The sequence below is a fragment of the Melozone crissalis genome, unplaced genomic scaffold, assembly GCF_028551555.1.
Source record: "Melozone crissalis strain CALT ecotype California unplaced genomic scaffold, PUWL_Pcris_2 ptg000061l_1, whole genome shotgun sequence".
Taxonomy (NCBI): Eukaryota; Metazoa; Chordata; class Aves; order Passeriformes; family Passerellidae; genus Melozone; species Melozone crissalis.
Window position 1 is genome coordinate 5,044,557 of NW_026535839.1, and position 26,486 is coordinate 5,071,042.

General features: G+C 43.6%; 1 protein-coding gene across 1 annotated transcript in view; it reads right to left on the minus strand.

Moving 5' to 3' along the window:
- Positions 1-23,914, minus strand: part of SGCD (sarcoglycan delta) — a 300,479-nt gene extending 276,565 nt beyond the window's left edge. The window contains exon 1 of the mRNA XM_054287886.1: positions 23,848-23,914. The gene's annotated coding sequence lies outside the window, so the exon portion shown is untranslated. The remainder of the gene's footprint in view (positions 1-23,847) is intronic.
- Between the last annotated feature and the right edge of the window lie 2,572 nt (positions 23,915-26,486).

Sequence of the window (26,486 nt, forward strand, 5' to 3'; positions counted from 1 at the left end):
CTCAGCCCTAGTGCAGGGATGATGACAATAAACAACCATTTATTTTGAACCAACTGTAGGAGCAGTTTTACTTCACGGTTCAGCTGAAGATTATGAATACACTTCCATACAGGAAATAAGTATGGCTTGGAGACAAAAGAGATAACCTGCTGCACTCCTCTCTCAGACTTCTCCAGGCAGGAGATCCATCTGAGCCATCCATATTGCTGAGGCTCTCAATATTGGTCCTGTGCTAGTGGCTCCCTCTCAGAGGCACAGCAGAACCTGCACAGACACCCAGACACTGCTCACTCTGCCAGATGCCTCTGCAGAGAGGCACAGCCTGAGGAACAAACACACAGCACAAGAAGGAATTGTTTTTTGCAAGTGTGATGGCACTGATGTAAATTCCAAAATGAGCTTCCACCGCATTTTCTTTCTCCCAATACACCTAGTGCTTCTTCCATCCTCTCACATTTCAAAGCTTCTCTGAGATATAGATTTATTTCTTCTCCTTTCCACCCAAGTCTCATTGCCCAGACATGGCTACATAAATGTGTTCAGATGAAAAAGGTACAAGATGCTGATGCTTTGCTTGAACATTACAAGGATTATTTTTTTTTTTTCAGAAAAACAGCACATGAGATAGCAGGCCAGATGCTTCTCCAGACCTACTGTTGTTTGCCTTCAGCCTCACAGGAAAAACGTTTCAAGAGAGTCTCATTTGAAACAAATATAGAATCCTTTAGGTGGCAAAAGATCCTTAAGATGATCTAGTCCAACCATTAACCCAGCACTGCGAAGTTAGTTCAGGATTTGTTAATCAGAAATTCCAAGATAAATATAATTTTGTCTTGAAATTATAGGTAACAACTAGTGTTAATAAAATCCAGAGAACCCAAGCATGCCAAACACTTGTCTGGGTTGTTGGATTACTTTCTGGGCTTTTAATGACCTGTATTTCCAAACACAGCTTCTTCAAAAGAGGTTAGAGAACAACATCATCACTTTCATTTGCAGGTTAGGTAATACACAGTAATATCATAATACCTCAACTAATATTTGACTTCCCTTGTTTAATAAGAAAGAAAAGCAGACTGTTAAGGATGTAAATATCATTCATTTGTGCTTCCCTTCCTTCCTCTGAACCAGTTCCTCACAGCATCATCAAGCCCTGAAGAGAAGATCCAGCAGCCCACTTGTTGCCACTGCTCTTCCTTATATAAATAATAATATGTTTTTATATGATTACAGAATTCAGTCTTAGCACGACCAGGAAGTAATAAAGCAGATATTTAAGAGAAATGATTTATTGGTGACTTCAAGGGACTCACAACCTAGCACTGAATATAGGTTTTATCACTGAAATGCAGACAGTAAAGAGAATTACTCAGAAAAAAACAAAACAAAAAACTCACAAACATGGAATGTTTTTTTCTGGACTGGGGAGGGGCACAAAGGTCTAATGCAGAAGCATTGATTTCAAGCATTGATCTTAAAATAGAGTAACTTTTTCCTGAAGTTCTGACTTTATACCATGCTTCATACATACTTCCTGTATTTACCTCTTACCTAAACCACAAATACACTATTAACCAAGCTAAAAAACTACTGAAGTTTTAATGGAATACATTATTTAATGCAGAAATATCTCAAAGGACAAAATCCTGCCAAAACCCACAGTGTTACAGAGAATGAAAGACCAAAAATAATTTGTATGAGACAAGCGCAGCTCACAACGACAAATCACATTAGCTGTTGGCTTTTCAGCCAAAGAACACCTGAGCCATCAGTATTTTTAGTCTTAATCCTCTTAAATTCTTAAAATAATATAATAGTTATGCTTGATCTAAGTTAATTAAGTCCTTAATTAAGCAAGAATCCCTGACAAATCACTGTTATATGTAAAGGAACGACCATGTGAGACAATTTGACATTTTTCAGAATCATCCCTTCCCAAGTCTCTATTCAAGCAACACAACTGCTTCAAGAAGCCATGAAATACTTTGAGAGGAAACGGCTTCAGGGCAGCAGGAAAGGTTATCTGGGGTGCAGTCCCACACATCAGCACTGTGGGGTTTCAGTCTGTCCATCACTCACAAGTCAGAAGCTCCTTTGATGCAGAACAGGATAATTAAAGTGGTATCTCCTCATATGGCCCAGGTGACACAGGACATCCCAAACTCATTTAATTTAACTCTACAGCCCAAACAGGAGTCACAGTCAGAGCACCAACACAGCTGAGTAGTATTAAAAAGTATTCCCAAACACAGAAGTGCTCACATGCCCCCTCAGGAAAGCTGAAAACAACCGTTTTCATCGCTGAGCAGCAGTTTCAATTAATAGCTCCATTTTCCCCATCTATGAGCAGAGGATTTGCTGGCTTAGCTCCCATTAATGTCAATAGGGTTGGACCTACAAATCCCCACCTGAGGTGGAATACTGGCATTCCTACTGCAGCACATTTTCCCTGAAGTTAAAGCAGAGCAATTCACTTTAGTTAACCTCTGCCCATTTTGCTCACTTCCAGGAGCTTTAAATGTAAACCTTAAAAATGATAAGCATTACTTTGAGAAGAAAATACATTATTTTGCTTTTTTGGTTTTTAATCAACAAGCACGGCCATCCCAATAGACCAATCATAAACCTATTCAAATAAGAAAACAAATTTTAATTCTAAAGTATACAGATAAGTCAAATACAGCTTACAGATCAAATTTTGAGATGAAGCCCTTTGCATTCCAAATAGAACAAATATTCCACTAGTTTCTGTGCTTATTCCCTAACCATTTAAGCAGCAGCTCAGAGCCAATACCACCCATACCACTTTGTTTTAAGACAAACTTAAGCTGATGCTTCTGAAAGGTAGATTAAGCAACAAGAGGTATCAGCAAAAATAAAAATAAAGATATATTATTATATATTATATGGGTAAAAATAAAGATGTAAATTAAACACTAAAGTATTCTGGTCCCAGTCAAACAAGTCAGCTTGCAGTTTCAGTTGTGCTCCAGGCGACTCTGAAGTTCCCTATGGGCTGGGTAATTGTCTGGTACAGACCACAGGCACCAAAACATATGAACAGTAGAGGCAAAATCCCAAAGACCAGTTCCTTATCACCAAAAGCTTCCATTAGAACACATCTAATGAAAGACTGGGGTTTCACATCACTCAAAAAAAAAGTGAAGAAGTGTAGACACTGGAATGGGCAAAAATTGGTATCAACATCATCACATGGGGAAACACTTCCCCTAAACAGCAACTCAGTGAGCTGGAACTCGGCTGCTGGGCAAGTTAGGAGGCCAAGGAGGACCAGCCCCAGTGTGAGCTGAGAGCCAGGCTGGGCTCCCTGGGGCTCTGCCCGCAGCAGCCCTGGTGCAGGGGTCCCACCGGGACAGGAGAGCGCTGCTCGCTGACAGCCGGTCAGAACAACGCCTGGAACGTTTGGGACTCCCACTTGCAAAAGCCTTTCCTATGCTAATGACTTCCTACAGATGTTTTGAAATGTTTTAACTGCTCTGGTTTGATTCAGCAAGACACTGATGGTGTGATTTGATTTTGAACTCACCCAGGACCTTCCTGGACATCCAGCAGCAACAGGATACTGAGAAGCAAATTCCTGTCCTTCCCAGGAAAACAGGATAGGATCAAAGATGGGACCAGTGCTGGCACAAGAACACCTGTTTTGGCTGCACCTGCTTCACACCTGCTTCCTGGAAAAGGGAATTTCCATTCTGTACAAAACCTTGCCATTTTGAACTGACTTTTCAAACCAAGCAAGAAGAAAAGGTCAACATTTCTATAAACCAGAATGTTTTCAACGTTGATTCAGAAGTATTGACATCTCCCTAACAATATCAAAACAATCTCGAACATAAATGTGGTACTGAATAATAAATCAGAATGTCAAAAGGAAGTCAAGCATAAAAGCAACACATATATAAACATCCCCCCAATCAAAACAAGGGCTGAGCATGACATGTGCCCCCAAAATGCTTGACTACCCACACAGCTGCATTTTCATCAGGCTCCTACTTTTTCTTCTCCATTTCCTTCCTCACTCTGCTATTTGCTCATGGCCTGGCCTTATACTTTGTTCATAATGCAGTGATGCTCAGCCTTCAAAACCCAACTGTCCTATTACTGAAATGTAATACTCTCCTCCAGAATAATTCACACCTCTCCTTCCAGTTTTACTATTTCCTTACATAATACATCATTAAAACTAAGTGTCATAAAGTTGTTTGGGTTCTTTTATGCAGAACAAAGGTGGTCAGAGAATATTAGACCGTAAGAAATGCAGCCATCATCCTCCTCCCTGCTCCACATGCACAATCTTCCTTTTAACGTGACTGACATGCAATGGGCTCAATGCAACACAACTTTTGTGTACAGCTACTACAGGTGGAAAGAAATGAGCAGGCTTTTGGGTTCTGCATGCCTTCCACCAGACATTTAAGCTGAGTATCATCAGGCTATGGCTCTTAATAAAGGACAATGAAATTATCAATTGAGGGTAATTAAGACATCAATTTTAAAAATCTAAAAAAAGCATTGCAAGACTGAATGAGGGAGGATTAGTGTGAACAGAAAAGAAAGGGAGAAAATGTGAGATCAATAAGCCTGTGAAGGACAATGCCATAACACAACAGCTGATGAACAGCAGAAGCCTCAGGGACCAGTGATATCACAGGAGTCACTGCCTTTCCCTGCTATCAGTGACAACCTCGGTGTGATGTGTTGAGGTGACTTGAGGCACACTAGGCAGGAGAGTTACAAATTAAGTAAGAAGCTCCTAAAGGCTCACAGCCTTTTTTTTCAGGTGTGCCCAGTGAAGCTGATGAAGGTGCTGAGATGCAGTCAGTGCAGCAGAACCGAATCAACCCAACACAGTCAAGGCCCACAGAAAACAACATTTTAGACTTCTCACATAAAGCAACGTTTTTGTTCCCCAAGAAAAACTTCCAATGGGTCTTATTAAGGACTTGAAATAAGGGAAGGATTTTTTTTTTCACTTTGCAAATACAAGTCCACTGAAGCTGAGGAAGAAACCAATCACAAGCTTGAGTGCATGTGTTTCAGCACAGATGATCTTTCACACTACATTTACACCACTGCTGTGCCCACAGGGACACCACTGCTGCCTGACTGCCTACCTTCCCTCCACACCTCCAGGAGTTAATGAATCATTCACACGGTGAGATTTTCTGGAAAACTTAACTAAGAAATTCTTCAGGGTAGAAGGAATAAGTTGTTACAATAACAAGTAATTTACTATCTCAATGCTATGCATACTGTATCATCTTATTTGTATTTCACAGTTAATCTCCCAGCTCACAAAAGTTTTATCGGATTGGAGGCATGTGCTGTATTCCCCTTTATAAAATTTTACAGTCCCTTGCTATTCTCAGGGCTTGTTTTACAGGCACAATTTGCTGCTTTAATCTCACCCAATTGTCATATTCTAAATCACAGTGTATAAAAATGTCTTAAAAGGAGAGATGCGCTGAAGGGTAGTACTTAATTACACTTACTGCCTGATTTAAATGTTATCTGTGCTTTGCCAAGTGCCAGGCACAGAGTAACCCAGCAGAGCAAATCTGCATAAACCAATACAAGTCATTACTGGGCTTTTAATAGCAACCCTGTTCTCCTGCGCAGCATTCTGATGAAGGTGTGTTCCTCCTCCTCCTATCATATTAGCTCACAAGAAAATTAAGGAAGGAGGTTGAAGAACTGGTAATTGGGAAGGTCTTTCCAGTCACTCTTTGCTAACTTATTTATTTTTATCTCCTTGCAGAAATCTTTGTCAAGACAATTTCAGTGGTCACCTTCATGAGTCTAATGTGTCCTAATGGAACTGAAAAGCAGAGTGCATAAAGCAAACAGAAAATCCATTTGTTCAATGGTTTCCTATTCCTTTTATAGCACTTCCACTCCAGAAGAGCTTCTCTTTACACCCTCTCCCCCCACTTCCTAGGAATCAAACAAACAAAGCTGAAAATACCACCAAAATTTCAGGCAATTCATGTTGTGATTTTTGACTTCCTCCTCCCCCACCCAAGTGAGCACAGCAAGGGACTGATTTGCCTCTGCACTAACTACATTAGACATGCAGTTAAATTCTCTGGCTCAGGGGAGCAGAAACACAGCTTACAGTACATCATATCTAAATACTTTCTACTTCATGCTCCAATCCCTGCTCCTACCACACACCAGAGAGCTCAATGCAAGCCCACTTTAGCAAGATCACTCTGAACTTAAGGGAAAGCAGGAGAGTGACCTTTTTTGCCTAGATTCATTGTATTTAATGAACCAGTGGAGGCAGAGTAAGTACTATACCTCTCACTGATCTATCCAGCAGCTTTATTTCTGGCCCATACCACCAGCATAAATTCAATTTCACTATTTATTTTTGTTGTTGTCCCCTTGAGCGTGCTGTGCTCGTGGTCCAGCAGTGCCAAAGTCTAGAAGGGACTAAAGCACAGCTTTGTGCCAAGTGCCCTGCAAGTCACTGTGAAAGGACATCACTGAGTCAATCCCAAACACTCAGCAGCTTTCTATTCAAATGGCATTTCCAACTCTGCACACATTTCACACCATGCCAGAGCAGTCACAGTTATGCACAACTACTCCTTGCCCATCTATGTAGCCTGGTTCCAATCATGAGATGTCAGCATTGTTTCATGCAAGATAAACTCCAACATTGTCCCTTAGGAGCCTATGAAATATGTATGTGCCACTGCCACCAGTCACAGCTGTGCCACCACTGCCTTTATTTCAGCCTTGGCAAACAAGCAGCTGGCAGGGGCGAGAGAGAGAGGGGGAAGAAACCAAATTCAGAATGATTATATACTTTATCCTCTGATTTTAAGCATCTTTTCTAAACCCAAGTGGTGTGAAATACAAAGACCCCTCAGCTTCACAGAGGGCTGGCATGGCAGAAGCTGAATCCCTCAGCCTGAAAAGAGATGGGCAAGAGGTGGGCACAGAGCAGCTTTCCCAGCCCAAGGTCAGCCCAGACCTAGCCAGAGCCTGGCAGGATGACTGTGCTCTCCAAAGTCCAGCCAGTGGATCCCTGGCAACGTGCCTTCCCTTGGGCAGAACAAGAGGAAGGAGATGAGGTGGCCAAAATGCCATGGCACTGGGAAAATGCTGCTCCCAAGAACCTCATCCAGCTCATTCGCTCTTAAAATGAAAAGCAGTATTTTCTAGACCACTGGTATCTGAAGCCAAGTGAAGAACTTCACATTTATCTCAGGGGATCCCACTGCACTTCAGCGGTGATTTCAACAAAAACCTTGATGACAAAAGTATGCAGTCCTCTGCAAGTAATTCAGAGAGTTAAAGATCAGACACAACTCCAAAGGGCCTGAGATAGTTATAAAACCATAGGTTTAGCAGAAATTAGTTGCTGAATTCAGTATTTTTCATTATTATACCACATTCCTCCATGGAAAAAGCTCATTTGAGTAGTCCCAAGTTAAACTTTCTCTGATGGCAGATTTACCTTGCCACTTCCAGAAACAGCCACTCCTTCACAAGGAGAAGCACACTGGAGAAATGATGCAGCAAAACCACCACATTTCATGGAGGTTACATCACCCTCACAAGAGGACTGGCTCCTCTGGTGGGTCCCCTTCCAACACCCATACCAAGTTTGGGAACTTTGGAACTTCTTCCCATCTCCTGTGAACTCAGCATTTTTTTTTCCTTTTTTTTCCTTTTAAGTAATAACATCACAGGATTAATTACTTAGCAAGGTCTCTATAAATGCATCTACCTTTGAAACCTCTACAAAAGCACGAGTGAAATTCCAGGGATAAACAAACACAAACTCCTTTTAATTAAGCACCGCGCCTCTCAGTGGGGGGTGACAGAGTGAGCAGATGCAGGGGGATTGCCAATTAAGATACAAGTTCTTTGATGGGAAGGGTACAGCCACACACAAGAGGAAAAAGGAGAGGAACTTGCCATCCAAGTCGTTTTAATTGGCTGCTCAGAGAGATTATGCATTCCCCACATTCGATGCTGCCAAAAAAGTATTACTGATACAAAATACTAAAGAGCCATCAAAACATGTCCTAAGCTGCTTGTGCCGTGTTGTTACTAAAGCTACCTGTGAACCTCATTCAGGCTGCCTGAGAGGGCTGGAACACAGGGAGATAATTCTCAGGGTTAATTAGACAAAGGAACAGACAACTCTCGGATTTAATTTTCTGTTATTGATCATTATTATTCACTAAACACCAGGCATGCTTAGCACAAACTTCTTGAAAGGAATGCACAGTTATTTCTAGCCTAAATCTATTAAAATTAAAACCCATGCAAATAGCTAAAATCAACTCCTGAAAATTGCTTGAGCCAGGATGCAAACAGAAGGTGAACCAGAGGATGGGCTGGTCATCTTCTGCATAACCTTCATTGATTTGATATTCTAAAATTTTTGGTGTGCTGACTTTTCTGTGATCCTAATGACACTGCTGTTATTCTCTCAGCTTGCTACAAAACTGCATTTTAACTTTCACTTCTGTTTTTATCTGGCTTCAACAGAAATGCACATAAGCTTTCACATGGCTTGTTCCATGCCTTTGTATCCCTTGGGGAGGGAAAAGAAAGGCAGGAAACTGAGAAATGGCTTGCTCAGTTTGCAGCCTGCTCAGGAATCCTGATTTTGCCTCCTTACACACTTGTGTCCCCACTGCAGCGGACAGAGCCCTGTGCAGGGGGAAATTCAGGCACAGGAACCCAGAGCTGCTTTATCTGAGCCTCCTTCCCCTGAGCATGACGGCTCTGTCATCCAGGCCGATGGAAACACAAAAGAAGATTGGGATTTCACTATCTCAACTCAAAATAAATGAGTGTGACAGAAAAGGAACTCTTGTCTTTGCAAACAGGAGAACAGCTCAGCTGCTACTGAGAATGGGATAATCAGAAATGTGTTCCTGCCCAGGCTGCAGAGGTAGGCTGGGGCAGAGGAGCTACTCCCTCCTGGGTCCCTCCAGCTGGCAAGCCAGAAGCAACAACATTACCGAATCTCAGTTATAAACAGCAAAAGCAATCCTGGCTTTTGTGGAATGACAAAAAAAGCCTGAGAAAAAAAAAACCAAAAACAAAAAACAACCCAACCCATATCTTCTCTCTAGGAAGTGTCTCAATGCCACCAGCAAGACAAAGACAAAAAGTAAGAGGAAACTCCTGTGACAGATACCCATCCTTCCTCCCTCCAGCTGCTATCCCTGTGTCAAGTTCTCTGTTTTGGGGCTTCTTGCAATACTGACCCCACTGCACTGGGGACTTCCCTTCAATGCACACTCAACACTGATGTCCACTGACCCCAACCCCACTCAGACCATAACACTAAGGGAGTTCTGCAGCGTCCCCACATCAAAAGCTTCCCCATCTCTCCCACATTATCTACACACACCACTAGTGCAGAGTGCTGGCACAATGCTTATAAAAATACACTGAGGCTGCAGCAGCTTAATAGTACCACCATACTTGGTTATTAATCAGAATGAAATGCCTGAGAATAAAGGAAGTAAGGATATTTAATTTATGAGTGAAAAGGTGAAGGAACCTAATTACAGCTAGGTAATTCCTGCACATGGAAAGTTCATCTCCTGTGACAGGGCTCCCTCATCTAGCAGAGTTCCAGTGTCTGAAAAAGCAAAGCCAGACCTACCAAGGCTCAAAATGGAGACAAAATGCAATTTTTCAAGAGAGAGGAAAGTGCTTCCAATCTCAGTTTCCTTAGGTATATTTTCCATCACTTGAATCCACTATCCATATCCATTATCACTTACTAGATCATTTTCAAAAAGAAAAAAATAAAAACAAGAGAAAGGAATCAGGAAACAGCAAAAGGCAAGCAGAGAGGAGAGGTGGAGAATCAATTCAATCTAGGCAGCTAATTTAAACATTAAGTCAAGAAACTCAATTCCTCACATGGTCAAGAGGAGAGAATCAGGCTCTAAATTCAGAGCTTTGAATCACCCTGTGGCAGCTCTGGTGACCGTGTGTGGCCTTGAGGCTCCCAAATTAGATATCCAAACTTGCATGTGTCGACAGCTATTGGCCATGCTGCTTTCAGTAAATGCTAGAGGGATCTGGACACCTAATACTGCTTTTAATTCTTGCTTAATTGTAGTGACAACAATCTCAAGAGTTTTGTCTCATTTTTGGTGTGTTACAAAAGTACACAGTACTCTGAACCATCCACAAGCATAAATTACACATTTACTACCTGCAGCACACTATAGTCATATACTTCATCTTTCAGCCTCTCAAAATAATACAAAGATACATATTTGCTATAAACATGAACAAAGCAAACTTCATGCTGACAGGATGCATACAAGCAAAACCAGAGAGCTTGTTTTAAGGAGAACATCAATACAAATCACATTGTAAAACCAGTCATCAATCAGATTTTGTAATTCCTTGGCATGTCTATCCTTTGCAACAACTCTTATATTACTGCACAATTAAAAAGAAAGCAAATATCAAATTCTCACCTCTCCCCAACTAAAAAACACTCTCAGTTTCTTGAGAAACAGTCATAAAGTTCTGAACTTGCACATAACTCTCACTGAACTTTCATCTGGTGCAGTATATTGTCACAAGGCAGAAAATGCAGGTTATCTGTAATGAGACAGACACTCCTTCATTTTAACAGGGTACCACTGCCAATATCAGCCCTGCTGTGTAAAAAACCTGAGGCAACGATTTTTTTATTTATACAAGAGCAACGAAACCCAGCGAGATCAGATGTGATCGAAGGCACCTTCCAGCACCTGACACACAGTGAATATTCATGCAGCACCTTTAAAAAGCAGCTTACATCCCATACACATGCCAAGGCAGATGTCAGGGCACTGCCCAGCCCTGCCAGCAACTGGGCAGGGCAGCCTGGAACAAGAAACTGCTCACACCCATGTGGCCATCAGCCTGCACACTCTAAAGTGGGAAATCAAGGCATTGCAATGATCAAAATTAGTTCAGTGAAGCATTTTAATTTTTCTGTAAGACATCACAAGTCTGAGGAAGGAAAGCTGGAGGGTTTATTGACACACAGGTGCCAATGTTCTGGGACCTGTCACCCTTCCAAGTCACTGCAGCACCAGCAGGGCTCGAGCACCATGAGCTGCATGCACAAGTAACCCTGCTCACCAAAGTGGGCTCTCTCCATCTCCACGAGTGGAGCAGCAGGAATTTCCTCTCAGCTCCCATGCAGCTCCAGGCCTTCTCAAAAGCAGCTGAGCTGTCTTCTCCTGTTCCTCTGCTTCTAACTCACCTCACTCAAGAATTGAGTCACACTTCAGGCCTTATTTCTACCTGCCCGTGATATTTTCACTCTTTGTGCAAAGGGACCATTAAACCAGTGGTCACATGTATGGGGGATCATAAACTACAGCACTGGGACAAGAAGTTATCTCTGAAATTAAATGGAGCAGACCAACACTGGCTGGCTGGAGGCAAAAATAGTGTACTGACAATTGCAGGTTCATCTGTAACCTGAGCTCAGCTGAGCTTCTTGTGATCCACAATTGGCTCTGTTGGCTTTCTTTCCATCTCTCTGTCTTTGGGAGCCCTCTTAAACAAACTCATGACTCACTCTAAGGTGCTGAGAGAAAACAGAAAGAAAACACAATTTTTCTCAAGCAATGTTGTAGAAGCAGTGCGTGGAGGAAAAAATGAAGATCTTCTGCTGGCACCAGATTAAAGCCTATGTGATTGGAAAGATGCCCCATGGAGCAGCCACTCCTTTGGAATAAACCCAGGCTTGAATTCAGGTGATGCAAGACACAAGCAGCAATGTCACTGGGCTGCCTGAGCTGCACCAGCAGGGACCTGGCACAGCAAGGTGGCCAGAGCCACCCTCCCCCTTAGTTTTGGGGACACAGCACAAGGGCAGAATGCAGTTTGCACTGGGAAATGACTCCTGCCACCAAGAGCCAAAGAACACGAGGAGCTACTGTCACCCTCAGGGCTCTGCCTTCTCGGGACCAAATGGCTGGAACTGTGGAAATTTTATTCCTTTTGGGTGCCACAACCCTAAAATTGCTCAGGACTGAGAACCCAGCTGCTCCATGAACGACAAAAGCTTTTCACTTTTAACTGCAAGTGAAGCACAGCAAATCCCAGACAGAATGGAAGGCAGAACAACAAAATTAAGTGGAAACATCATTGAATTTTATGTCCAGATCCTCCACTGACTGGCTGTTTCAATTTTATCACAAGATTTTGAGGCTATTACAGGAGCTTCACCAAACAGGTAGCCCAGGTTTTTTCTTTAAGAGGCAGTACATTCATCTACAATAAATGACCATTTTAAGTGCAAGGTCACCATAGTGGACCAGAGAGAAGATTCTTGATGAGACAAAATTTGGAGACTGTGCTGATCTACACCTGACAGTCCTGTAACCCATGGATTTCCCCAGCCTTTGGTGGAGATGATGATGGTTTAGTGAGTAAATGCTTTCTGCTGCCACAGTGGAGAGGACTGGCAGCTCCCTCAGCCCCGGCACAGGGTCACAGGTACCCACCACACCTGGTGCTTCAGGAGAGACCCACAGTGCAAAACAAAAGCGCAAAACAAAATAAATCCTGCAACGCCTGCCAGCCCTTCTTGAGGTGGCTGTTTACAAGGGCTGCAGCTTTCTCCTATGGCTTTTCATTACAAGACTTCATATATATATTGCAGATTCTCCTGCTGAGAATATAGATAAGCTTCTAGCATTAAATTTTCCATAAAACAGAGTCCCAATCCAAGGCTAGTGACAAATGCTGGCGTCAGAAGCCTGCAGTAATGGCATTCTGTTAGGGTTTTGTAGAGCAATGAACAGAGAGTAAAACAAAAGTATCTCCCCGACTTGTAAATTTATTTCTGGAACCTTTAAAATGTGAAATTAAAGTTCCTTTTGTGGGCACACAGCCCTGTGTCTTGATAATTGTATATACAAGAAAGGCTTAAAACTGTAATACAACATTTGGTTTCAGTCCACATTAGTTCTAGTGTTTGATTTATTCCTTGCAATAAATAGATTAAAGCTTATTACCATTGATAAAGTCGATCTTGTAAACCCCAGGGCGCCGCTTTGAAAATTTCCATGGTGAAATGTGGCAGTGTCACACAGTGTAACATGATAACACCGTGGGGATGTGGCAGTGATGCCCATGCCTTGTTTCCATGATTTCTGATCCTAACCCCACAACTCTGAACAAAGCTGTAACCTTACAGTTCAGAGAGGGGAAAAAACCTCCCAAAAAACATAATACTCACAAAATATCACACAAAAAACATACTCCACTTCTTTGTCTTCCCACAGTTGAACATTTCATTAAAAAGCCAAATGTTCAAAGATACAGACCACTGAGTTTAACTTCAATACAAAAAGAGTTGATAGAAAATATAATAAAGAACTGAATAAGTGGGTGCATGATATACCGGGAAAGAGTCAGATATTTTGCAGAGAGCAGTCATGCACAACAATCTGTTAGAATTCCCTGAAAGAGTTAACAAGGGACATGGTCTGCAGGGACATGCAGGTGGCTCATGCAGTACACAGGGCTTTTCCCAAATCCTTCAGCAAACAGTCTCAAGGAATCCTAAGAAAAGATTCTTTTAAAAGGCAGGCTATGATGGGAGAGAAAACAAGGGCATCTTATGGATCATCAACTGGAAGGGAAAAAAAAAAGGAAATAAAGGAAATAATACATCATTTGGAAATAAGGAAATAACACATCACCTCAGCATCTCTGCTAAGACCTGTACTGGTTCAAATACCTGTTCCTGGTCTGAGAAAGGGACAGCGAGGCAATGAAATGCCAAGCTATGCTGAAAAGACAGAACAATTAGGAGCAGGTAAAATTACAACTGATGTGAAAGCTGCAGAAGAGTCTCAAGACACTGGGATTGGACAGCAAAATGACAGCATAAATTATATGTTAATAAATGCAAAATATTGCACTGAAATAAAGGGGTATTACTGTCCACATAGACTGACAGACTCTGAATTAGCTGTTCTAATGCAGAAAAGAGATGCAGTCACTACAGACAACTTTCTGGAAACATCAGCTCAGCAGCAACCCAAAAATAATAAGCAAATAATTTTGGAACTTCTAGGGAAAGGTATCAAGGCTGAAATACAAAATACCATGTCAGAAACTCATGATTTATCTGCATCTTAAAAACTCATCTATTTCTGCTTATGTCATCTTTAAAAGAAAACATATGAAGACATCATATGATGTGATGGATCAGAAGACCAAAATTACTTCTGAACAGTGAAAAGCTTCACTTTGCTAAGAATGAAACAGAAGTAGGAGTACATTGGGACTCTACAGCCTGAAGAAGAGCCAACCCACCCAGGTGTGATCCATACCACACACAGGATGCAGAGCTGCATGAACCTTTTGTCTGTCCACCTGCATTGCTCTTATTTTCCTGTGAGGCAGAACACACAGAGAGCACAATTTCTACTTCCCTGTGAAGTGTTAGTAGGATAAGCCAGGGCATGTTTAGATAAATTGTATTAATTGGGCTGTGATCTGCAAGAGACTTCTCTCATTTCCACCTGCCCTGGAAGCAAAGACATTTAATAAGACGTTGACCATTCAGCTCACAATGTGCTATAAAATTTTACCTTTGGTCTTATTAGAGTAACAAATGGGAAATATCATACAAGGCTTGAAATTATGGAGTAGATTAGACTCAAATTGCTTCATAAGTTAGAGAAGAAAAAACACCCTCCAGAGCCATCTCCTATCCCAAAAAGGGCAGGCTCAAGCTAGCTGAACACTGTATTTTCCATTTCCATATGAAAAGCTGCACATTCTGGCTTTTGCCTTCACAAGCTGAGGGAAAAAAACAACTTTTGTGTATAAAGAGTATACATAAGCACAGCACTGAGCATCTAAAATACCAGATAATAGGCTCAGGTTGGGTTGGAGCACCCCAGGTCCATTAGACAATTTCTTGTGTTATAACCCAAAGACTCAGGTCCAAACTAGATGAAAAGCCAAATTCAAGCACATCAGAAGCCTCCCATAAGTAAAGGGAAACAGAAGTGCCAAAAAAGAAGTATTTTGATCCCTGTAAGAACATTCTTGCTTAGCACATGAAAACCAAGGGGTTTTGTGCTATTTATGATTAAACAGCCTTTTCCCACCTGAAAATCAAATCTCATTTCCCGGGACAAACAATAGACAAGGATGGAGCCAGCCACATGAGGCAGCTGCTCTGTTACATCAGCAACACATTCATATCTTGACCCTACCCCTAAAAGCATAATTTCCACTCCCACCATAACTTTTCACACCATGTTCATGAGTAACCATCAACTGCTCAGGATGTAAAATTTGCAGAAATCATTTTCGACTTAGTTCTTTAATCTCCCCATAGAGAGGAAGAGGCATTAAGAGCTATGAGCCAAAAGTACAATAGAATGACAAAAAACCTGGCCTGCTGGACATTCTGATGCTGAGAAAATTCCAACATAGAAACTACTAATTCACAAAATCATCTAAGAAACAATTCTGCTGCTTACAAAACTTCCATGCTTTGTATAATTTTTCACAAGATTCAACTATTCCCACAAACACGAGTTCAGCCTCACAGGCACTATCCCACTCCAACCTTTCACTAAAGGCACTTCATAACAGTGGTGTTGAAAAGAAGAACAATGGAGACATTTAAGTGCACCATTTTTCAATATCTGACTCAATTATAATAACTATAATGTCCTCCATGCCAGTAATAAGACAACTGTTAAACATGATACTTAAAATCATTCACCTCTGACTTCACAAAGCTCTTTCAGGAAATACCTGTTTCCAGAAAACTTCATTACTGTAACACTCAGGAATCAGTGTGCAGGTGCTTTTTCCCTAAACCAATAAAATACCCACCCTCTATTTGAAAGATTACTTTCAAATAGAGAAATTAAACATGCAATGGTGTATAACATCAGCCTGAATAAGGGCTACATCTGCCAGATCCCCCAGCCTGGGCAGTGGAATTCAGAAGTACCTGTTGTTCAGCAGAAGCCAGACAGAAAGAACAGATTTAGTTTTCAGACAATTCAACCAGCACTTCAAATCTTTTATTCACTACTTCAAAAATCATCACCTGTAGGTAATTAATTACTGCATGCCTGACTTCACTCTCTATTTTCACTGACACCAGTGGCAGTAGGATTGGCCTATTCCCTGTTAGCTAACTCAAACCAGTAACTGGCTCTTGAATATCTTGTTCAGATCTATCTTCTTTCAAGTATCCATTTCTGGCAGAGCATAAAATAATCAACCTATCAAAGCACTGCAGTTTCATCATTACCCCCCCAAATTAATCATGCTTCAGTACATGCAAGGCAAGCCTTTTGCAGCATACTAGTAAGCAGGAACAGATAAAAGTGGATTTCCCAGTGCCCACACTGAAACAGTAATACAACTAATGATTTCCTGCAAACCACTAGTGCAAGCTCTGTGAAAAAAAAACCTGCAAAATAATTCAGCTCTTCAGGGCAACATGTAAGCAGAAAACTGAGCTGTACCCTGTGAGGGCTATGATTCTTCTGTAGTGCAGTCAGGTTAAGTAAGGTAAATTCTTGATTTAAAGAATATTTTAGCTTCACTTCTTCAAGAAGTCATGTATACTAAAAAATAAAATTTTGAATTGCAGTATCTGTGAACTTCAGAAGGTAAAACCGCTAAAATTCAGGGTTACTGTTTTACCTGAGCATGACAGTAATAACAGTGAATTTTATCCTCCTTCAGACAGATAGTACAAGGCAGAAAATCCACTTACATCCCATTTATAGCCATAAAATAAGTTGCAAGAGGAGCGAGACTGCCCACGCCGCCACCCAAAAAACGTTTATAGTTTCTGCATAAAGGATTTTGTACTTCAAATATAAACAGAGACATTGGCAGGTTATTTTGTACATCATGGAAAGGCTCTCAACCCATGGCTATGCATTCTGTACCTGAACAACTCTCCCTTCAGCTGAAGCTTCACTGCCCACCTCCACTATCAGATGTCACACTTGCAAAAGCCTAAAAGTCAGAATAAAAACTGAGGTGTTGCTGCAATGCACAGTTTTGAAAGACTTCAGAAACTTACTGGAGCAAGACAAACTGCTCAAGATCCTTCCCCAGGAAGCCAGGCCAGCAGCAGCCCAGCAGCTCCCAGTTAATTAGCTGTTTGCTATGGAGAGAAGAGGCTGGAGGAGGTGCCCAGTGCTGCATCCTCATTTGTGCTTCCTTCTGATCCCTGCTGCAGCAACTCAGTCCCAGCTCAGCAGAGCTCATTATCCAGCAGAGACAAACTCTCCTGTGGAGAGAGGTGTTTCTTGGGCTGTTGAACAGCATCAGCTCCACCTGGTCACCCTCTGCCTGCCCTGAGCAGAGCCCATGCAGGCAGGGCTGGAATCAGGGATGGAGCACAGACCTTTCTTCATAACTGGTTTGGAGGGAAGGGAAGAACATGGAAAGCAAACCCAGAGCTGGCCTTGGTTGGATTTCCAGTGCAGAGGATGGAAAAGCCTTCATCAATTGCTTTTCCCTGGGCGACCAGCACCTCTCAACAGTGCTCCTTCTGCTTTCCTAACAGCACATTCCACATTTGCCTGCTAGGCACATTTCCCTGTCTAAAAGAGAGTTAAGACCCTTATCCTCACCCCCTGTGGGTGCCTGGCTCATGCTTTAAGAGAACATATTTATTTAGAAAGTGGCCAGGGCAGTCAGGTCATGCCCTTTGATTGTGCAGGGGAAAGTTTGGAAGCTGCTCCTGCCTCTACCAGGGCCCACAGCTTCATCTGCTCCAGCTCCTCAAGCCCTCAGTAAATGGCACCTCATTAATTTCAGCGCTGCAGGAGCACTAACACTCTCTGCTCTGAAGAGTACAGCCCCAAAGCTGACCACATCACCCTCAACAGGGAACGAGTCAGGTCTCCACAACACTGATTTGTTCAATCAAATTGCAGGAACTTCCCATTGGTTTTGTTCCATTTCATGTTTAGCATCCTGCTTTTATCTGGCAGCTGTTTTCTTATCACATTAAACCGACATCTCTGACAAAAAAACAAATGTCTAATTCTCCTGGATCTCCTCACAATATGCTGCAGGGGAGCAAATCTCTGCTGAGCAATGCTGTCGATTAGCCTGAGGACAGGTTTTGTTCTTTAAACAAGTATCCTTCCCATCCACAAAAAACCCAAACAAACAAAAACCCAAACAAACATACAAAACCTCAAACACACATACAAAACTCAAACATACAAAAACCCCAAACAAACATACAAAACCTCAAACATACATCACCCCAAACACACATACAAAAACCCCAAACACACATACAAAAACCCCAAACAAAACTCCACAACTTTGTCATAATCTCACAATCTTCTGTTCAAACTTCATACCCCCCCAAAAATAGCAGGCCAGCCCTCCAGCCAGTGGCAGCACTGGCACAGTGCCTGGGAAAAGAATGGAGCTGCACTGATTCATGATAGTTAAAAATCTGACCTGGAGATGAGTCATGGGCTTTACTGGCTGCTTGAATTGCAACTAATTCAAAGGGTTTGGTTTTGGTTCATTTTGTTTATCTCTGGATGTGTTGTAAAGCTTCAGTCACTAAAGGTCAATTCCAACATTTCTTTTTAAGTATTTAGGAAAGCTCCTGAATATTTAGGAAGTGCTTGGATGGATGAGATTTTTTTTCAAGCATGCTGCTTCTTGGATTTGGACTCATCTTTTCTATCACAGTCACCCACTCTGCCATCTGAAATAGTCCATTAACCTACACATTGAGGCAGCTACTTTTGATTAAGAGGTGAAAAATCACAGCTTAGCTCCGAGCTTCAAAACAAGAAGTGAAGACAGGAAAAAAAAATCAAGCAGGGAGGGAGGATTTGGGACTCTTCTCCCTGCTGTCTGTCAGAGAAATGGCTCTGGCTGTGTCTGGGTGCCTTCAGCATTATGGTCTCTTCTCCCTCTGCTGAGCAATCCAAGCACTACAGAGAGTGACAGAGCTGCCTGCAGCAAGAGGTTCTTCAGTCGTGTCAGGATTACACAGGAACAAACTTTATTTCTCAGGCTCACAGAAGGGAAAAAAAAAGCAAGAAAATGGGCAGAGAGATGTGCTCAGCCTCAGAGAGATGTGCTCAGCCTCCTGCTCCCTCCTTGCCCACAGAGATGTGAACTGAGCCAGGCTGGTGAAAGCTTCTGCTGATGGGCAGAAAGCAGAACCTCAGCTGGTGACCCACCAGGGAATCCCCTGGAGAAGGCAGGAAGCTTTTAATTAAATCATTTCCCCTTGCTGCCACACTGCCAAAGAAGAAATGAGACTGCCTAACTGCTCACATGGCTTCCATGCAAGGAGCAGATGAAGCCACTACAGCAGCATTTCATCTCCTAGGGAGGTCACAGCAAATCTTGGCTCATCCCAACAGTGGGCAGCACTTCCCTGGATGTGGTCCCAGCACTGCTCTTCTGCACTCCTGGTAATTCTCCAGCACCCAACCTGACAAACCCTATGGCACCAAGAGGGAAAATAATAGGTATATTTCAACCACCAAACACTACCAAGCTTACCACTCTGCAGTGCATTAGATTCATGGAGTTTTCTGTGCAGCACCACAATCTTAAAAGTATTATTAATTCAAAAAATAAAAATAGCAGAGCTCCAATATCCATATCAGCTTCTAGCGTTAAACTGAGTGGCAATCCTGAGATTTTACAAAGTTTTCACCTCCATGAGGAACTAGCATCCTTCTTTGCTAAGCAGAAAAACAGATAATCACCCTTGGGCTCCATCTTTAGTGAAAAATAAAATCCCCTATTTCTCAAAGACAAAAAAAGAAAAACAACCCAATACCAAATCCCTGTTCACTAGCTCTATCCAAATTCACAGCAGCTAAAAATATGTCAGAAATCAAGGTGCAAGTGAAGAAAAGAAAAACAGAAAAGGCTTAACACCAGGATGGCAAGATTTCAAGCGTGACCCATTGCCTGGTAATGTCAATGGGATCCTTTTGAACTGTTTCCAAACAAGTCAGATACAGCTCACCTGATGTGACTTGTTATGAGAGCAGCTGATGGAGGCAGAGAGGAAGAAGGCAAAGAATTCACAGGGAAAACACACAGGTACAGGAGTCACAGCAGCCCTTGATCAGGGGTGGGGGAGAGCATACTTTTGCTTCTTTTAAACATTTCCCCCTTAAAAGAAAAACACAGCAGCCTTCCCATAGGATCCATCTTAAACCCAGGCAGGGGGAGAATGTAAAGAGTAGCTAAAACCTTAGATTTTTCAAGGTTATCTAAGCAGACATTGCAAAGTTCTTTATGGTGTTGAGTAACCTAATGCCCCCCAAAAAGTTAGTATGTCTTCAAACTATTCCAGGCATATTCAGCAGAAATCTGTTACTAAAATCAATGAGAGACAAGCTGTTAGCTGTACATTGTGATGGAAAAGCTGCAGATGAAATGCAGAAAGCTCCTATGCTTTCACTCCACATCCAACAAATACAAACATTTTCAGTTACCTCATAAATCAAAGTTTGTCATTAAGCTGCACCTAAAGTGCTATCTTGCCCAAACCTCTGGAAAAGCATCGAGGTAGCTGTTAATATTTACTTTTTTTACAATCACTCAGGAAACATTTCACAGGTGGAAAGAACCATGGGCTGGTGCAAAATCCTCTGGGACTGTTGTAGGGCCAACAGGATTGAGGGATCTGGTGGTGGCCAGAGACAAATGGGCGCAGAGAGTGACAATGTGTGTGAGCTTTCACACTGAGACACCTTCCACTCCAAGCACACCTAAGGGACTGATGTAAACTGGTAAGAGAGCCTGGGACTCACACAAACGAAATAAAAGCAGGAGCAGACAATGAAGAAAGTTAATTTTGCACCCAGAGAACTGCAGTGTTAGAAGATTGCCCTGGAGGATTTAATCAATGAAAGTGAATCTTAGATATTTTTCTCCAGTATTCCCAAAATAAGTCAATAAGATGCCAGAACTCTCTCAGTATAGAGTGGCTATTTTCCAGTAAGCTTGAGTTAAAGTCTTTATCAAAAGAACTAAAGAAATGCATTATGATTTCAGAGAAGAATAGTAAGCAAAGAAACAGAAAGAGCAGGATATCCTCACAAGGCACAATAGGTTTTCAGAAAAAAATATTTTTACTTCTTTTATTTCTATGGACGATTAGGAGCAAATAAAAACTACTCTAATCCAGACACTGCTGGTGCACAAAAATACCTGCAGCTACCCTGGCCTCTAAGAATAACAAAACATCTGAGAAATGCACACCACCAGCAGGCACTACCTAAAGGCATTTCCAGATCCAGAACCTCCTCTCCCATGAGGAAAACACACAATTGTCCATCTGCTTCCTCACAAAACCTCCCCAAACATCCAAGCAGCTCCTGCTAATAACCCATCACCCAAAGATCTGTGCAGGACTTCTGGGTCCATACACACCACCCAAAATAAAGAGCAGCAGACCACATTACATAACACAACACACTTCTATGTAATTATAAACCTGAATAAATGCCCCTGCCTGTCTGAAGGGCTGCACACCAGCTCTCTCTCTTGGCCAAATGACCTGTACGCAGGCAGCTTTCTCAAGTCCTAAATCAATTTACAATCCTCCCACCTGGAGCCTGGATAATCTGTTTCTCTGAACCTTAAAGAAAAAAAACAACAACAAAAAAAAAAGAAACAAAAAAAACAAAAAAAAAAAAGAGGAAAACACCAGAAACAATAAAACCCACCTCCACAATTTCCCCCTTGCAATACTCAGTTTACATGCACAAATCAGAAGAGCTGTCACTTCTTCAGTTTTAAAAGCTTTCAGCAAAATTAGCTATTCCAAGCTACCTACAAAGCAAAGAGGTGCAACTGGAAAACATCAGGGGCATACCATCCATGACTCTTCAAAGTGTTGGAAGTTTCCAGAAGGCACAATAAGGATACAGTCAACATCCACAGTGCATTCCAACACAAGGATTTCAAGGGGCAAAGACAAAGGTAATTTTTCTGTGGCAAGAAGATGATTGCAACAGTTGTGCCTACGCTAATCAAAGGGTTTGGAAGCAAGGCTCACCCTCTGTATTGCTGAGAGGTGATGCTCTGAAAACAGCTTTTACTACAAGGAATCTTGTTTCAAAATAATGACCCTTATTTTTCCATTTATCAGTATAATTTCTTCCTCAAACTGGCATTCAAAAATATAGCCTTTCCTTGGGGGGGGAGGAACAAAACAAAAACATAGCTTGAAATAGAGGAGTGGATTCTCAACAGACATACATCAACACGAGGAGTCAATAAAATTATGTTAATTTATGCCAAATGAAACCTAACCAAGATTTCTCTCCTTCGAGATGAAGCTGGGACGATTACAGTCATTTATAGCAGATGCTAATCCTCATCACACAGGGCACAGGAGCTCGTTCCCATGCCTAAGGAATGTCACCCAGCAAACACATCTGTTAGCAGGAGGAGGACTCAGTTCAGCACACTGATGTAGCAACGTCACTGGCTGACCTATTCTGCCCAGCACACAATGGAGAGTTGTTCATTTTTCTTTTCAATGAAACGCTATGCAAGTGTTGATTTAATGGCTCATTCATCAACTCCTCTGAATATTAAGCAATTCATTTTGACTTAATTTGAACAATTCAATTGCACCCATCCTTTCTCCCCTTGAAAAATGTGAATTACTGCCTAGGGAGAAGCTGTTTTAAAAGTTGACTTAACAGGAAGCACTTAGATCCATGGGCTTTATACCCTTTCATAGTCTGATATATATTTATACCAGACTTTTTCTTTTCCTATTACATATTATACATGGAATTCACAAACGCTAAAGCAAAGACACTTCAACAAACATTCTTAACACCGCAGACCAAAAGGCATCTTCTACATCAGCTACTCCTTAAGACCACCAGAAAACAAAGTGCATCACCAACAACCCTGAGAAATTCTGCAAAACCCGGCGAAACGAGCCTCTCATTGAAAACCCCTTACTTTGAAAGTTTGCATTACCGGATACATTTTCCCAACGGGGGCAACACACCGATCCGTGCGGGAAGCACGGGAGCTTCGGTCTCACCTGTGAGCATCACCTCGCACCTCGGAGCCGGCATCCCGCGGGGCTCCCATCGCAGGGCTCCCACCGCAGGGCTCCCACCGCAGGGCTCCCACCGCCCCGCTCCGCACCGCGCTCAGCCCCGCGCCTCCGGGGCGGCTGCCGGGACCCGCCCGCGGCTCCGATTCCCGGCAGCAGCACCGAGACCCGCCCGGGGCGCGGAAACCCCTCCCGGCACCAAAGCAGCCGCGACCACCGCACCTGTTAGCGCCGCATCCCCCGCGGCTCCCGGCGCTTTTCCCCGATCCAACCCGATCTGAGCCCGTTTTCTTTCACCTGCTGCTCGCAGGTGCCCAAGGCGCTCTCCGCAGCCCCCCCCCACATGCCCGCTGTGAACACTCAGCCCGAGGGGCACTTGCAGAGTCGCGTCCCCACGGGAGCCTCGCCCCGCTCCGACACCGAGCATCCCCCGCAAAGCTCGGCCGAGCCTTGCAGAGGGCCGGGCAGCGTCCGCCCGCTGCCAAGAGACACTTTTCCCTCCGGGAATGCCAACACGGAGCCACGGCGCTGCGAGGGAGGGATGCGAGGGAGGGATGAGTGGGAGCGATGTGAAGGAGGGATGCGAGGGAGCGATGTGAGGGAGGGAGGCGCGGGGAAGCCGGGGCGCGGGGAGCACCCCGAGGGCCGCGTCCCCCCGCGAAGGACAGCGCCGGCCGGAGCCCGAAACTCCGCCAAGTCCGAGCGCGGGCCGGGCCCTCAGCAGCACTCACCGGGCCGGGGGCGGGCTCGGCCCCTCAGGAGATCATGCCGGCGGAGCGCGGGGCCGGCGGCGGAGCGGCTGCTCCGGCAGCGGGGGCGCGGCGCTGCTCGAGCCGCGGCGCAGCAGCCGCGCCGCCCCCGACACGCGGCCGCGGCGCCCCGGCCCGCGGGGGGGCGCGGAGAGGCGGGCCCGGCCCCGCTGCACCGCCCCGGCCCGGCCCGGCCCGGCCGCGCCTCCGCCCGCCGCACCCGCGGCACCGGCACCGCGCCGGGAGCGCCGCTGCCTCCTCAGGCTCTTCTTTTTATTCCTCCTTTCCCCCCTCGCCTTTTATTCCTTTTTTCTCTCACCCCGCTTTTCTGCTTTTTCTCCCTTTTCACCCCACTGTTTCCCTTCCTCATTTCTCCCCTTCTCGCCATTCCCTTCCATTTTCCCATCGCTCTTTTTCCTGCCCCCTTTCCCTTTTTCCTGCCCCTTTTCCTTTTTTCCTGCCCCCTTTTCCTTTTTCAACCACCTGTCCCATTTCCCCCCTGCTTTTCACAGAATCACAGAGTCGTTCAGGTGTGAAAAGACCTTTACGATCAAGACCATCAATTCCAGCCCTACCCCACCGCTAAGCCGTGTCCCAAAGTGCCACATCTGCACATCGCTGAAATACCTCCAGGGATGCTGGCCCCACTATTCCCAGCGCAGTCTGTTCCCGTGCTTGACAATCCTATCAGTGAAGAATTTATTTCTTATATCCTATCAAACCTGCCCTGTTGGAGGTTGAGGCTGTTTTACTGCTTATTCTTTGGGAGATGAGGCCAAAGCTCCATCTGGCTCCAGCCTCCTTTCAGGTAGTTGTAGAAATAGACAAGATCTCTTGTGAGCCTCCTTTTCTCCAGGTTATCACCCTCAGCTCCTCACAAGACTTGCGCTCTAGACCCTTCAACAGCTTCAGTGCCCTATTTTTTAATTGATTTTTTTCCCCCTTCTCATTTTATTTTTCCCCATCCCTCTCCCTGCCAAAGCCTTTTAGCAAAGCAGACGGTGCCCAGCAGCCAAGTGGCAGCAGGGGCTCGGCCACCCAGAGTGGTACAAAGGCTCCAGCAGCAGCACAGCTCCTTTTCCCTTGGAGCTCCATGTGTTGGAGAGGGAATCGGTGGAAATGGGGTTTTTTTGTACTCCAAAAAGTTGGTTGTTTTGCAACCATATGCAAATGCTTTGGGTCTAGCAGATGGCAATGAGTGCTTTCCTTCCACGTGTTACTCTGGAGCTCAGTATCAAGGTAGAATTTGCAATGAGCTCAGCAGCTACTGACTAGTGGTTGCTAGGACAGGTTAAACTTGTGTTCAAAGAGAGCTTTACATCACATGGCCGCTTGCTGCTGTTCCCTTCCCTTTATGGGACTGGGACCCTCCCTTTCCTTAAAATTCCAATGAAGTGCCAGGTTTGGTTGATCAAAGGTCTGTAAAATCATTTCCCAGCTAAAGAACAGGGGCTCCACCATAAAACCCTACACCAAAGCCTCTACACATGCACTCCTTCCACCTGTTGTACATTATATGCAAAATTCCTGTTGTACATTATATGCAAAAAAACCCCAAAGTCTTATCTTTTTTTAATCTTATCTCCAGATTAAAAAAAGTACTAAAGAAATCTGACAGACCGAAAGAAAACAAAAGCACATCAGCAAACTGGCAAGTATCAAGCACTGTAAATTTTAGCAAGTTAATCAAGCAACAAATTTGACGTACAGGTCTTAATTTTCTTTTCTGTTATTCTTTTAATTTTAGCACTTCCCTTTTTGGTACTTCATAACTGGTGTTGTCTTTTGCTTGCACTGATTTGCAAGTGGATTCAGTTGGCCAGCAATGGCAGGGAATGCTAATTCCATTTAGTTAGCGGAAAAAAGCAATAAAAAAAATATGTTTCCCTAAGGCCTCAGCCCACAGTGATGAAAAATCCAGACCAACAAACATATTTTTGTTAAAATCAGACTTATGTGTCCTGTCTCCTCCCACAGACAAATAAAAATAGGAAAACAGTCCACTAGGCAAAGTGAAATATAAATGATGGACCCTTCCCAGCTCCAGTAGTTTTATCCCAAATATATCCCCAAGCTGGGGGACAGTGTGTACCCCAGAAGTGGGCAAGCCCTAATCACATTTCAGATGTGCCACACACAGCCATAGCTAAGATTATTTAAAGTTATGGGGTCAGTGACAGCAGCAGCTGCTGCTGCTGACCTCAAGGGAATCACAGTCCTGGGTTAACACAAACTCTTGTCCCTCTGTCTCTCACTGGGCCTTACAGGGGTTTGAGTGCTGCAAAGGGTTCCCAGTGCTGGGCTGACCACTGGGCTGCAGGGCCAGAGGGAAATGCAGCACGGGCAAAGATAAAATAACCGCTCCTCTTAGAGATTACTCTACTTATTTTCCCTGCCTTTAGAAAGGAACAGCTGCTACTCAGGTTTGCCAGCACCCAGAACTCAAAAACTGTGAGAGACTCAGAAATAGGATGATTGTCTGTAAAACAGTCTGATGTCGAGGGGAAGAAAAAAAAAAAAAAAAAAGCTTCTTTTCATTCAGCCTGTGATTGCTAAGTCTGCAGAGATCCTTTTTTTCAAGCTTTTTCCTTGGTCCTTGAGGAGCAGAGATCCACTCTTTC